We start from the raw sequence: 16,062 nt of genomic DNA, 5'->3' as shown, positions 1-16,062 counted from the left end.
AAAATTTATATTTATCCCTAGAGGAGAGATTCCTCTTTAAAAATATGTAATTTTTTCAAAACTGTGTAGATTTGATTGGGAAGTTTTATGAGAAGGAAGAAACTATTCATTTTTTATATAGTCAACCTTGAGTACTTATAACAAAGAAAATATGCATTAAAAAATAGTATCTATTTTTTAGGGGCCTAACTATACATATCATCTATAACATATTTTTAGATCAGAAAATTAAAAATGATTTGGATATACATTTTTGATAAGAACTACATCCTATATTTTTCACAATTAAAAGAAGGACTTCAATTTTTTTTTTAAATGAATAAATCCTCACTCGACTTTTTTTCAAAAACATAGGCATAAAATTCATCCAATTTCACACCTTTCATTAGTGTACATCATCTTCAAATTATAAACAAAACTACCATTTTATGTCATAAGTTGAATAGTATGCATTCTATGATCTTTTTCTTTATAAAATGTAACACAGGTTTGTTCTTTTACCCTCAAATAAATGTACTTTAATGTTCCCTTTTTAGTTCTCGTAATAGTGAATGTAATCTACATGCATATCAATGTTGGGGAATAATAGGAATTGATCTAGCATGAGGGATGTGCTTAATATCACACTGGGACATCTCTTAGCCCTTCATTCTTAGCCAAAGAAGTTTCAACCTTACACTCATGATCTCATATCATACTAATATATATGTATATAAAATTTTAGTCACAAGAAATAAATAATTAAATAAATAAATAAACATACAATTTTTACAATTCACTAATTTTATTATTCTTAATCAAAGAGACAATGATAAATTTTCTTGACATCATGCCCTAAGCTTAAAGGATATCATTTAGCCCTTGGAAATTACTTTAGGAATCTTTAAGTCTTGGATGAAAGTCTTTGAATCATTTAGCTTATGGGACCAAGAAGAACATTAAAGTAGAAAAATATCTAAATGTGATTTGTTTCCATATTTTCTTAGAACCTTTTTTTGTTGTCTTAGAATATTATTAATAGTAGAGTTTTACAATCAATAATAAATCTGAACCTTGGTTTGCAAGTTGCAACATGGCATGACTCCCATGAATGAAAATTCACTAAAAAAAGATTAATGTCTTCGATGTGTTTGATCATTTGGATAAAATAAATCTAAAACTAAATTCAATATATAAATATATTGAATGATAAAAATAAATTAATAAACAAATAAAGTTTGCGATATTCATCTGGGAATGAAAATCTTGACCAAACCTATGTAGTTACTGTATGCGCCCTAAAATGGTCACCTAAGTTTGATCACTTTATCCTAAGTCTTATCTCATTAAAAGAAATTCTCTCTTTTAATTAAATAATTAATCCACATTTAATTAATTTAGAGAAAACCCCTCCTTAAATTTAATTAAATATTTCCTATTTAATTAAAATAACTTGCTCCCTTTTAACTAAATAAAATCTCACATGAAAAAGGAAATGAAATTAATGAAAATTAAATAAATTCTTTTTTTTTCTTCCCTCATTTAATTTTCCTCCTCTTTTCTCATTGGTGGAATTTTGCCTCACATGGATCAAACTCTATTATGCCATATTGGTTGTGAGAAGCCTCCCACCACCACATTCTTCTTTATAAGGGAGAGTCCTCTCCTCATTTTCAACATCCACAATTATTCTATTGTTATGCTACAAGTTTGGAGAGTGATTTTTGGAGGATTTTGAGCATTAGTGCATTTTTTGGAGAACTTCTATATTCTTGTCTTCTTCCCTCATGCATCCATGGCTTTCATCATCATGATCCATCCTTGCATTTTCATATTAGCTTAGATTCATATTTTTTTTCATAGATTAGTATTACATTGTTATTTCCTTTCATAGATTAGATTTCCTTTCTTCCATTGCTTTGCATTGTCATTATTTAGATTAGTTTGCATCTTCATTTGCATTCATATTTTGATATTTGAATCTCTCATTTTATGTTGTACTTGCATAGACACAAACTAAGTCAAACTAAGCACCTCCATTACAAACCCTTGTACTCCATGAATAGAAAACTATGAGCCATCATTTGAGACCTCATTCTTGAGTAATCTTGGATATAATGACTCATAGAAGTGTGCTCACATTTTAGGCATACAATTACTAAAAACAACAAATAGAAATATCACCCTGGGATGCAACACATTATGATCAATTCATCATGGATGGTGCATCACATATTGATATCCATACTCAACATAAAAATGGTTTGAGGTTTGTGAAATATGCACTAGTTAATTGAGGGAAAAATATTAACTAAATGAATAGTTGTTATCAAAATTAATAGGATAGATATAGAAAAGATCATGAAGATAAAAATAAGGATCTTCTTCTTAGTCCCATAAGTTATGTAGTCTCATGGACATTGCTAAAATATTTCATTCATTCATTTATCAATGACCCTAGAACACTAATATTTAGATGACCATGGTTTGTCAACCCTTATCCACCCTACAATTAAGTTTACACTTTCCTCATTTCAAAGATATTGATGCTCCAAATCATGCCAAAAGTGACATGTAGTAAAAAGACAACTTACAACACATGATAAATCAAGTAGTGTGTGGGAGAGGGGGTGGGGCATAGCAACAACTTCGTCCTATTTACAATGGAGCATCTCCTCTAATTTTAGGAATATTTTTCTAACCTATATTTAATTCATATTTCTGGGTATGAAGTTTATTAAATTATTATAGAGAGAGCATTCCGTTCTTTTTGGTGTCTCTCATCTTCAATCAACTCATGGACGCTTCTAGTAGATGTCTTGATATGCTTAACACAACAATGTATATTAGCTCACTCCTTCAAATGGTGGTTGTGGAATTTGATACATACAAAAATCAATATGATCTAAATGGCAATCACAATATCATCATTTAAATTTTCAATTTCTTGTTAACAACTTGATTTTCTATAATAGCCTCTTTTATAAGTCACAAAAATTAGAAGAAAAAAAAAAAGCTAAATAAATCAAGTATTAATTATGATTCAGCCTAATTTAGATCTACAACTATAACACTAGTCTCTAAAGGTAAACCAGAATGTAGAACTAAATCTAAATCTATGAAAACATACACTTTCTAAAATGTATTCCTCATTTCCATGTAGGAAAATCATTCTAAAAATATCGATTTAGAACTTTTACAGTGCACTATGGTCTTCCTAGACAAATTCTGAAAATTTTTTTTAAAAAGGTAAAATTTATAAAAGAGTTATTTTAGAATTTCGATTCATACGGATACAAAAGACAAACTGAAAATATAGAAGTAAATATAAGTGTATGATATGAACCCCATTGGGGAACACGTCTGGCTGGCTTAAAAGATCCTTTATCGGTATCGAATGCAACGCCACAACGAAATCCGTATCGAATTTTTAACGTCTTGTATGGGTTTTGGTCGTTTTTCGAAACGGCGTGATATCCAAACCATTTTTGTCTTCAATTTTTGTGCTTGATGTCGCCTGCTTTCCATCCAAGGCCCTTCAAAACTAACAAATCGCCTGTTCTAAGACCCTGTGAAACAGGGTATCAGATGGCCAATCTTTGTCAGCCTCTACCTGCCCTCCTTTTATTTTGCTTCGTTGCTTCTTTAATTTTATTCACGCACTCAGCAAGTGTTAGCTTTAACTTCCCTCCTGTGACAGATATAGGAACAGAACACGATGCCGAATACGAAGAGGACCATGAAGGAGGCATGCTGCGGCTTACCAAAAATGAAGCATCGGAAAGGCTAGATAGAAGCTATGGCTGGGCATTTTATAATCAAGCTATTCCTCTGTGGGAGAGATCCTCTGGGGCTCTGGCTAATTTTTCTACCCATTTCCAATTCGTTATTGAAATGAACCACAATACCGACGACAATCATGGTGATGGGCTTGCGTTCTTCTTGACACCTTTCGAGTTGGAACCACCGGAGAACGCTTCAGGCGGAGGTTTTGGCTTATTCAATGAGGAAACCTATAAGGGATCGCCCTATCCCATGGTTGCCGTGGAGTTTGACACTTTCAAGAACGAAATGGATCCCGATAACAATCATGTGGGGATTGATATCAATAGTATTTTCTCAAACTTGACTGTTTCTCTTAACAACTCCAGATTATTCAATACCTCTTGCTACCATCTCATAAACGGTAAACCATGGGACGCCTGGGTAGATTATGATGGTGTAGAAAAGAGTTTGCGTGTCTTTCTCTCTTGTAATCCAAACAACACCAATGTTTCTTATGAACCCAAAAGCCCTCTTTTTAACTATACAATAGATCTGCGTGACTATCTACCAGAAACCATCAAGGTTGGCTTGTCGGCTTCCACAGGAGCTTTCACGGAGGCACACACTGTCAGAGTTTGGAATTTTTCCTCTCACCATTCTTGGGAAGTCCGAGCTTCTGTGGATGGAATTAAAAAGCACGATAGAAAGAAATTTATTGTCCATGTTTTTTTGATATGTGTGTTGTTCGTTGTTGTGGTGCTATGTGGCTTTATAATAGTTAGGTGGTTGCAGTATTTCAGAAAAAGCAAAAGAGGTAAGGCGAGGGATGAAAGCGATCCAGAGCTGGACAAATGTTGTTCCAATGGCCCACGAAGCTTTTCCTACTCCGAGCTGAGGGCCGCAACAGGAAATTTCTGCGAGAAAGAAAAGCTTGGGCATGGCGGCTTCGGCAGCGTTTATAAAGGAATCCTGCCCGGCACGGGGGAGGCGGTGGCTGTAAAAAGAATAGCGCAAGGTTCGAGACAAGGAAAAAAGGAATATGTTTCCGAAATTCAAACGATCAGCAGGCTGAGACACCGTAACCTTGTGGGGCTTTTAGGATGGTGCCATCAAAAGGGCGAATTACTTCTTGTCTACGAATATTTGCCAAATGGGAGTCTGGATAAACATATTTTTGGGAAGGAGAAGGATACTCTGCAGTGGGACCGAAGATGCAGTATCGCCTCTGACATAGCGTCTGCTCTTGTTTATCTGCACGAAGAATGGGATCAGCGTGTTGTACATCGAGACGTCAAGGCCAGCAACGTAATGTTGGATTCCAATTTTAATGCCAAGTTGGGAGATTTTGGTTTGGCGAGACTGATGGAGCGTGATCAGGCGGCTTCCCACACGACCGTGGTGGCCGGCACGCGGGGGTATGTAGCTCCAGAATGCTATATAACTGGGAAGACCAGTCCAGAGGCTGACGTGTACAGCTTTGGGGCGGTTGCTCTGGAAATCGCCTGCGGAAGGCGGCCGGTTGATCACTGCTTTGAAGAGCACAATTGCAGACTCGTAGAGTGGGTTTGGGATCTATACGGGAAGGGAAAGGTCCTGGATGCGGTAGATGAGAAACTTGATGGAAATTTCAATGCGGAGGAGATGGAGCGCCTGATTGTTGTGGGGCTGCTGTGCTCTAATCTGGATTCAACATCGAGACCCAAAATGAGAGAGGTGATAAAGATATTGAAAAATGAAGTTGGACTACCATACGTTCCTTCAGATTTACCGGTAGCTGTTTACAGCCAGCGTAATCCGCTTAAAATGAGTTCAGGCTTGTCGAGCTCTGGGGTGCTTTTCTTCGCGGGCGTTGTTGAGCCCATTATGTCATCAAGTTCACCGGTTCTCACTGCGCCGGTTTTGTTGTCTTGCGACTGCAAATAGCTCTGAAAATCTATCTTCGGGCGCTCTACATTTCACAACTAGCCTTGTCAATTTAGATTATATCAAATTGAAGTGGGTGTCTAGAATGGAAGTTTCGTGTTTTAAATCTGTGTTTGTGAAAAACCAAAAAAATAAAAATTAATTGTTTTACAATTTATATTGGTTTTCTTTGCTCTCATTTCTTTAGTATATATGCAGCTTTACAGCTTTACGTAGCTCTATTATGCAAGAGGCTCTTAAGAACATTTCAAATATGAGACTCACACATCTTTTATGACAACACATAATCTGTAAAAAATTGTCACACGGTCAAATGCTGAAAATTCAGCTATAACAAGATATAGTTCTATTTATGCTTCTTGGTGAGATTGTGTGTGAGTTTATCAGCATCAATGTTTCAGATCATACTCAATCAGGATGAGAGAGCTAAGAAAAGAAATAATAGGTTGCAAACCAGACTTATAAAAAGAAAAGGAGAGGGGGCCAAGGAGGGCAGCAGGCAAGCCAAGAGGACAAATAATAAATAAAAAGAGAGAACAATGAGAAAAAAGAAAAAGATGTAGCTGTCACAACACTTGATTGATGTGTTTTCAAAAGATATTGTTAATTTATTAACATTACAAATAATATAAATTTTCACATCCTACTATGCTATTATAAATATTGAAATAAAACTTCTAGATTAAGAAAATAGTCAAGAATAACTTTAAAGAGAGAGGGGGAATAGAGGGAAGCAAGAGATGGAGAAATACATGTATATGTGAATGATATAAAAGGAGAGAGAAAGAGAGGGAGCAAAATAAAGAGATAGGAAAAAATAAAAAAATAATGAGGCATAGGGAAAAAATATTTAAGAAGTGACATGTAGAAATAGATAAGTAAAAAATACTTATGAAAAATATCAAATCTATAATAAATAAAACTATAATTATATAGTATATTTCAATAAATAGAAGGGTGAATTCTAACATTTAAAATTAAAAATAAATAAATTAGAACAAAATAATATTTAGATATTAAATTATTCTATTATTTGTAATAAGATTTAAAAAATAAAAAATTATTGATTACTCAATGCATATTTTTATTATTACTTAATTTTTATTTTTTTTAAATGTGTTACTAAATTTAGTTACAACTAATTTATTTTTAATTAATTAAATTTTACAATTCATAGTAGTTTGAAAAGTATTAAGTTTATTAATAGTATTGATTGTATTTTTCAATTTTTATTATTACATTTAAAAATATTAATTAACTATAATTATTAAACACTTAAAAATATAGAAATCACACAACTTAGAATACAAATGAAAAAACATGGCAGTAGTATTGAAATGTAACAAAATATTTGTTTTCAATTCATATTTCTAACTTATTGTGCCATATATTTTATAATAGAACTTGAGTTATTTTCAAGATTAAGGATATTTAAAAATAATTTCAAAGCACTAAGAAACTTGAAGACATTATTCCTAGTGTTCACACGTTAGCAAAAGGGTATCAAAAACTTTAGATAGGTAAATCAAGGGAAGATGGAAAATTTAGAGGATAAATTCGAAGGTGTAAATTTTTTTTTACATAAGATTGTGAATATTAGAAAATCTACTCTACATGATACCAATGAGGAACTAACATAGATTAATGAACAATTTGAGGTTGTACATTATCCATCTAAAAGTAACTCCCCAACTTCTAGTTCTAAATTTTTTATACACGGAAAATTCTAGGTGAACAAGAAGCATAGAGCAATAGAAATAGACAAGGACATGGCGAAAGATCTTGCACCTCCTGCTAGTACTCAAGCTCTACTACGCATCTATTTTTACAACTTGTTAATGTCAAACTTTTTTTGGGTTATGATCTATTGTATCTTTTCAGAAGTCATTTGGATTTTGACTATTAACTTTTGGGTTTCTAGTCCCTGTATAATAAATTTCCTCTAATAAAATAATTGATACTTCCTAAAATGCTATTGCTTAATTTTTAGCATTACACATAACATAAATTTTCACATGCTACTATGCTACCACCAAGATTGAACTAAATCCTCTTAATTAAGAAGATAATTAGGATAAATTTTCAAATAGTAGGGAGAAATGAAGAGAGAGGGGATGTGAAAGGAGAGAGAAAGAGGGGGAGGGAAAAATAAAGATAGAAAAAGGAAGACTGATAGAGAGGGAAAAAAAGGTATATACGAGATGAATTGTAGAGATTGGTAAAGGAATATATATATATACTCTATCTTTAAAAGTTTAAAATTGAAGAATTTCAAACTTTATAATATTTTAATATTAAATCATTTTTATTATTTATAATTAATTTTTTTAATGGCATTTATTAATTAATAGGTATTTTTAGTATTACTTAGAAATCTTTAAAAATAAGTTTATGCTAAATTCGATTCTATTTAACTTATTATTTCTTAATTTAACTTTAAATTTTAATTTTGTTAAACAAATTGTCTTTCATAATATGAATTATTAATAATTGTGAAAATATTCAACAAACAAAAAATAAACCATCAAAATACAAAAGAAAAAACTCGTTAATGTTATTAAAATACTATGAAAGCTTTATATCGATATATTCAACTTCTTGTGACATATTTTGTATAATGGATTTCTTTTTGTGGAGACTTTTATAGATTATAATCTCCTTTACTTGTAGTGTGCATAATAGACAAATAGATATGGAAACAAAGAAAAAGAAATTGAGTTATGAAGAATCATGGATCCAATAAGATTATGCACCACATGATATCATTTCTTATAATCAAAACTAAATCAAACAATATAATTTTTTTATTTCATCTCATTTTTGTTTGGTAAGGAATATTTTTCTTCAAATTTGTAAGTCTAAAATAATGAATTAGTCTCAAATAATATTTTTCTATAATTCTTAAAATTGATTGTTTACTTTTCTATTAATGCACTTGTTTTTGAAAAAAACTAATACATAATATGTAAAATAAAAATCTAATACTTGTGGTTATATATACAAAGATATAGTAGTTTACTTGGCATAACATGTCATCTTTTGGTCAAATTGCTATTGTCAATTTAATAGTCTTATTGAAAAATATATATTAAAATTAAGTAACAATTTTTTTTTATAGAATCAACTTTCTTACTTATACATTTAACCTACATAAATATAAATGAACTGAAAATGAAAAGAAGTTGTAAATAATATGAATAAAAATTAAATTATTTATCAATTTTCACATTCAAAAATACTACTTAAATATGGAATTGAAACAATCCAATCAAAATAACTAGAAGATTTACATTTGTCACCATTACTAGCAAATCGAATCATAACATTGAAATTTGAACACTGTACAAGCTTAAATTTAAAATGTAAATTAAAAACCTTGAATTACTAATAATAGTAGGCAACTTGTTAAATGGTTTTACTATTCAATCATTATGCCTTAAAGAGATTGGAATAAAATTCTATAGTTGGTAAGTCTTTTACAAAATGTTAAGGTGGATAGAATTAGTAGGTAACCCTCAAAATGAGGAAGAACTAGATTTGATTTTTTATTCTTGAAAACTAAGCATGTAGTTAGAATAAGTTGAATTCATAAAAATTATATATCTGTAGTTCTTTTCAAACACATTAGTTTCTATTATAACTTAATTCTATTTTAGTGTATAAATATTTTATGTAAATTGAGAAATTATTAAACATGTTCTATACGGTTGATATTTTAATATATGTGTTCATCCTAAAATATTTTCATACCATATTTGTAAGGGATCTAAACTTTTGGGCCAACCTAGCCTTATGACTGGTCATGTTGGAGTTGGCTAACTTAGGTAATTCACTTGCACATTTAGCTAGCAGGCTGACTTGGGTTTCCATTCTCAGAATGGCACTGAGCTTGGAGCCAACTTGCTATTTATTTACACATCAGGTCCCATGGTAGGGTTTATCGTATGTTAGACTGGATTGTTTAATGTAGTAGGTCACCATAGATGATTCAAAGGGGCTAGCCCTTAGTAGTTATTTCCTTGGAGAAACAAATAAGTCTCACCCCTTAAGTAGTTGTTTAGGCTTTATGGCTAGTTGCATTAATTTTGGAGTGATAGGGCCTAGCTGCCTAGATGGTTAGTTGATGACTTACCCAACGCCACCTCTACATAAAAAGAGATGAAGGATCATTTGGAGATCATCATCACTCAGCATTACAAGTTGGAGCATTTAGTCACTTGGTGTCGATCAGAGGCAATGAACTAAGAGAAGAGAAGCATTTTGATTCTTCCTAGCCAAGTAGCATCTGAGGAGCAGCAAGGCATGAGGAATTAAGGAGTAACTACCTTGATACCAAGCCACATTCAGCTAACTAACTATTGAAGATAGTTGTACTTGAGATAGATGCTCATCATTGTAATAAAGGGATATCCAAGAGACTTTGGCATGATCTCATCTTAGGGGTGATCTTTGTTCTTTAATGCAACATCCTATCCTTGATTGTTTGTCATATCAAATTGATTAATATATTAGATATTGGGGAAATCACCCCACATCACATCTTGGTCTATGTTGTTTGCTTGAAGTCATCATTTTGCATGCCTTCTTTATTTTGGATCCACTTGCATACAGTGTTAGGAATAATGAAGTTTGTTTACTTAGTATCTGCTTAAGCATAAAATGTGAAGGTGTAGCTTGGTATCCTTTATGTGAGCTTGGCTTGCATACTTATTTTGCATATGATAGCAAGTGTTGCATGGACATTTCCCAAGGTTTGTGACAATATGGGTAGTGCTTCCTTCAAATTTGCTCCTATAAGACCCCATATATATGAACTGAGAAAATTAACATAAAACACTTTTAATGATTTTAGAATTTAAAATTTCACATTTAAAAATTACTAAAATGATAAATGAAAAATAAAAATAAAAATAATTACATTTGATTGACCTAAATACAAAATATTAATCATGAGTTATGAGCGAGTGATTGTATAGTATATTTCCTACAATAAATACAACAAAAACTATATGCAATAGGAGTCCCGCCATTTGCCAAAATATGAAAAATTGAACCATTTGCCAAAATATAAAAATTGAACCATTTTCCTCAAGATGGAACATTGAGCCATTTTCCTCAAGACCAAAACATTGACTTTTATGCCATTTGTCAAAAGATAAAAAGATGAATTCTATCGTAGGGATGGTGTGATTGATAAAGGAGTTGGATGGATGAATTATCACATAAAAATAATAAATAATATGTAGATAATTTTATCAACACAAGTTTTCTTCTAAAAAAGTTGTTGCTATTGATCTTAGTAGTAAATGATTGGCTTCAGAATTATTTAAATCAGTTTTACAATATAGAGAATTGATTTATGTAGAAACACCCACATGAAATATGATTTTGTAGATTACATATAGTGCTTAGAAGCTCTATGGAATTCCATTTTCTCACATATCTCCACAATCTATAATCTTAGAGATGTTCTAAAGAGTTACACAAATTGATTATTTATAGATTGGCATGGTATAGGAGTTGGAAATTGTCATGCATACTGTTTGGAGGTGTGTATGAGCACCTTTTCTTTGAACATGAGTAATTTAAGGTATAATATTTCATCACAATGTATGAGTGAGAATATAGATGAGTTGAAAAAAAATAAGATGAGAACACAAGCTAGGAGAAAATCTCAAATAAAGATTTGTAATAAAATCATTGAACTTTTCAATTTTAAATAATTTTAAAAGTCTTCCAAGTCTTTAGTTTGAATGTTTGTAAACCAAATCAAAATTGAATGCATTTTTCTATAATATCTCAACGTTGAGAAGGCTTGATAAATAATAGTTTCCACTAGTAGTGACAAGATCCACAACTTGTTATTGTCCCTTTGAAACATTAAGATAAACAAACTAGTGATTTTCCATAAATTTGTAGACTCGAATCTATTTGTAAACTTGATAAAGGAAGCATAATTCAATGATATTAGTTGTAAGAAAGATGAATAGATAAAAATAATTCATAAAATATATAAGATCATCTATAGCAAGAAAATGATGGAAGAAAATTTGAAAACTTTGCAGACCCCTACTAACTATATTTAGAATACATAGTCAGTACAGGAAACATTACTTAAAAAATTGATATGTAAGTAATGAATTGCGTAGGAGACTTCCATTAGAGAATTCCAATACTAAAATCAAAAGGAACTAACCTATTATTATCATATAAAGGACCTAACCTATTATTATCATAAAAAAGAAAGATGGTAGAATCTGCCTACAATATCACTCCTTTTACTCCTTTTAGACACATATAATTTTCCAGTTTGGGGCATCATTCTACTGGCCTTATCATTTGTCATTTTTGGGGTGGTGGTCTAGTATTTCTCTATTGCTTTCACCTATCATTGATTCTTATATGTGTTGTTGGACAATTTTTTTAAAAATGAGTGCATAGTGTGAGAGAATAAAAATATGAGTTGCTAGTGTGAGAGAATAAAAATTTATGTCATTCAAAAGTCTCTGCATGCAACAAATATGGTATTTATCACAAATTATCCATTTCATCTATAACTCATGTGCTTATTTCCATGCTCTGTATTTTAATAAGAAAAGAGAATTCTCATACACTAGAGACTCTCAAAAAATATTTTTTGTCAATTAATAGTTATCAGTTCTTTGTACTAAACGTTGGAATGGAATTTAGGGAGAAAATTGATGAATGCTATTGACTTCTCAAAGGTATCATATTACTTATATTAATCATCAATGCTCCCATAATGTTGTAAATTGTATAGGTTCAAAATTTGTCTCTATCAATATAGGTATGTATGTTTAAAAGGATAGAAATAAACAACAATAATAATAAATGAATATTTCAATAGAATTTGTCTTTACTTTCCCACGGGAATATCCTGATATATGTTCACTATTGCTTGAATGTTTAATTAAATAGACATATTAGTTGTACAATGAAGAGCATTTAAGTAGAGATAAACAAAAATAAAACCAAACAAATTATGAGGAAGTGTGAGATACTAATAAAAACAACTACAGAAGTGTTGAAAGAAGTGATGTATTCATAAGTAATAAACATAGCAATGGAAGAACCGTGAGTATCTGAAGGGAAAAATGCATCACTTTCTTCTAATGGGACTATATACTAATGATTCAAATACTCATAAAACACAAAACACAAAACCTACCAAAATTGCAAGAAGAGGAAAATTATAAAACGCTCCTAGCACAGAGAAAAAGGCTCTCAAGGTGGTGAATTGGTACATCTCAAGGAGTTTGTGGGAGAAGATATTGATAAGTATTCTCCCTTATCTGACAACATTACATGTAAGTTCCTTTGAAAGGAGAAAAATAAATATGAAAGAAAATGTAAAAAAAATGGAAATTATAAAAATTTGGAAGAAAATGTTAAAACAAATTGAAACTTATTGGATGATAAATTATTTATTGATGTTCTCAATGTTAAGGGAAATAGTTTCCTTGTTCTTGATAGACACACAATTAAGAAAGAGCTAAAAAACAATAATTGAATTTCACTTGTACAAATTTATTTTGTAAGGAACCACTAAACAAAATTGGGACTCGAAAAATTAATTTTTTGACATCACTAACATACCTTCTCAAAAATTAAATTTTCTAATATGAATCATCTATCTCAATTTGTAGAACTTCCAGTTGCAATTGTTCCTTCAATTTTTAGTCAAATTTTTGATTTTGGGATAAAGTTTTGCACTAGCCAATTACCTGCCACAAGAGATGTGCTCACTAATATGGAATCTATATTCAAATATGGAATATCTTAACACAAAGTAAAATGCGTAGATTGACGTTGAAGGCATGTATGCAAAATGTGTGAATATAAATTTGGCACATGTATTATTTTATGGTTGTCAACAAATGCAAAAATGTCACCCAAGGATAGAAGTATATGCCAACTACAAAAATGTTAGAAAGGTGCCACTTGTCCAAGTTCAAAACATTAGTTTAGATTTTTAGATTTTTTTTCAACTAAGAAATGGAAAAGAGCATTAAGAAAAATGGAAACAACCAATAGAAAAATAGAAATAAAAATTCAAAATTTTATTTTTGTAAGGAAATTTGTTCAGACCATAGCATATAGATAAAAGTTGTGTAATTCTTCAAACATAAATTAATTTATTTAAAGCATCGAAAACTTTAGTCTCCACCTTTGAAAGGTCGGACTAATAATAAATACCAAAATTAATCTTGTTTGTTAACGTTGACATAAATATATCATTTGATTTAATAATTAATATATCATGTGTAAATTCATCATTATGAAATGAAACATTAAAGGACAAAAATTTGTGATTGAGGATATGAAGAAATGCTTACCTTACAATTGTTTTCAGACGTGGGTATCCTCCCTACAAAATGTACTATTGACTAAATTTCAAAAAATCAAAACCATGCTGATTTTTTTTTTCAGCATTTGATCTTCATGGTCTACATACTTTGTGATCGAAAACAACAAAAAGTTTGAAAAAACATCATCGTGGTTTCATGAATCTGAACAAAAACTATGTTTGACATTATTTTGTGTTTGGTACATTTTGTCTAGAGATTAGCCAGTGCCATTATTTTCTAAGGAATACTAGACCATAATATTAAAGAAAACAAACTAACGAGACATTAAAATATTATACAAAAAATTGGACATTTATGATATCCATCATTTTGTGGACCATGCCTATTTTCCTTGAAAAAGACTAAAATCATGGAACGTCAGAACAAGAACCCCGGATAGTTTCAATGTATTCAATGTTCATAATGGCCAAAGGCATTTCATGAAAAATTTCGTAGTGGATGACATCGAAAATATTTCTCTTGCACACTCTTCATATCTCAATGAAGACCTTGATGAAACCTGTGTGTCATCAAGGTTTAACCTAGCTCTTATACTAGGTTGTAAAGGAATCCTTTTTAGATACATGTTTCATCAATATGTCAAACAAAAAAATTAGGGTGTCGGGCACAACTGATAATGCACCCCATACATTCACATAGCCCATTAACAACCATCACTAATTCAATCTTCAATGCTCGATTGGGGGATATCAATCCAATAATCATCTATTACATGAAATTTTTTGATAACAACATACCTATGACATGCAAACAAACAAATTCTCACTGCCAAACTCACTACTTTCAATCCAAACCAAAGTAGACATCTTGAATAGACCCTTGTGCCATAAACAATCCTCAACATACCATCTCACCAACAATCAAACCATTTCTACTTGATGCAATCAAAACTAATTCTCATAACTAATCTATAACATCAAACATACATTCTTCAAAAAAAAATACATAATAAAATACTTATAATAGTAAAATAATTAGCTTTCACCCTCAAATTTAGCTTCCTTACTTTCACATTGCATTATTGTGAAATCTTCTTCTTTGTCAAGAATTGTGCATGCACTCTCTAGCACTTCTGCTTGCACAAATGTTGTCCACAAGACTATTAATCTATGACTAGTAGCTACACAATACAAATGCTCCAAAAACCTATAGATTTCTAATAGAAATCTCTATGGGACGAATTCCTAGCAACACTTCTCCAAATTTTTTAATTCTCCTTCAGCTCACTTCACAAAATAACAATCACAATTCATACCAAAAAATAGATTCATATTAAAACAAAATACTAATAGATTCATATTAATTCTACTAATTTGTTATTTAAATTAAGAAAAATAAGAAATAATATTTTATTTCAAACTGCACACTTCAGAATTTACAATATAAGTAAAGCAAATTTAAGGGCAAAGCAAAATGAATAATAATCTATTATTTAATTCTATTAATTTTTTATTTAATCAAAGAAAAAGAAAAAAACAATTTAATTTTTAAACTACACATAATTAAAATTCCTATCAATACTAAATATCATGGTTGTATTATTCTATAGTTGTAAGTTAATCTTGACTTTATGGCATTATGCATTATCATAGTTTTCCCAAAATACCTCTTACCATTTAATCGTTGCATGTACATAAACGTGCAACTCCTAGAATACCTAACAACTAAACTATGTTTATATGATAAATCATTATTATTGAAAAAATGTCACATAATTAAATTTTTGGAAATAAGGAATGTATTTTGTCTCGTTCAATTAAGTGATTTATTATATACATCTAATTAGTATAAATTTCAATTAACATGATTTTACATCAACATATAAGATAATATAACTATAGCTTACTTTCATGATTTTGTGATTACTTTTTGATCTTCTTGATAAAAATAAGATCTTATAAACATTAGGCAGGCAACTCCCCTGCCTACCTCTCTAATACTTACAGATATCAAGTTTAGGACAAAATAGGCTAAAATCGAAGTTATCATCGGAGTTACCTACCTA

General features: G+C 30.7%; 1 pseudogene; it reads left to right on the top strand.

Annotated features, from left to right (window-relative positions):
• The first annotated feature begins 3,567 nt into the window (after positions 1–3,567).
• LOC149558968 (L-type lectin-domain containing receptor kinase IX.1 pseudogene) lies at positions 3,568–5,667 on the top strand (annotated as a pseudogene).
• The last annotated feature ends 10,395 nt before the right edge of the window (positions 5,668–16,062 follow it).

Source organism: Cupressus sempervirens, chromosome 5, assembly GCF_028749045.1.
Source record: "Cupressus sempervirens isolate cs-2001-9-10 chromosome 5, ASM2874904v1, whole genome shotgun sequence".
Lineage (NCBI taxonomy): Eukaryota > Viridiplantae > Streptophyta > Pinopsida > Cupressales > Cupressaceae > Cupressus > Cupressus sempervirens.
Note: the sequence above shows the minus strand (reverse complement) of the source record. Positions and strands in the feature narration are given on the sequence as shown.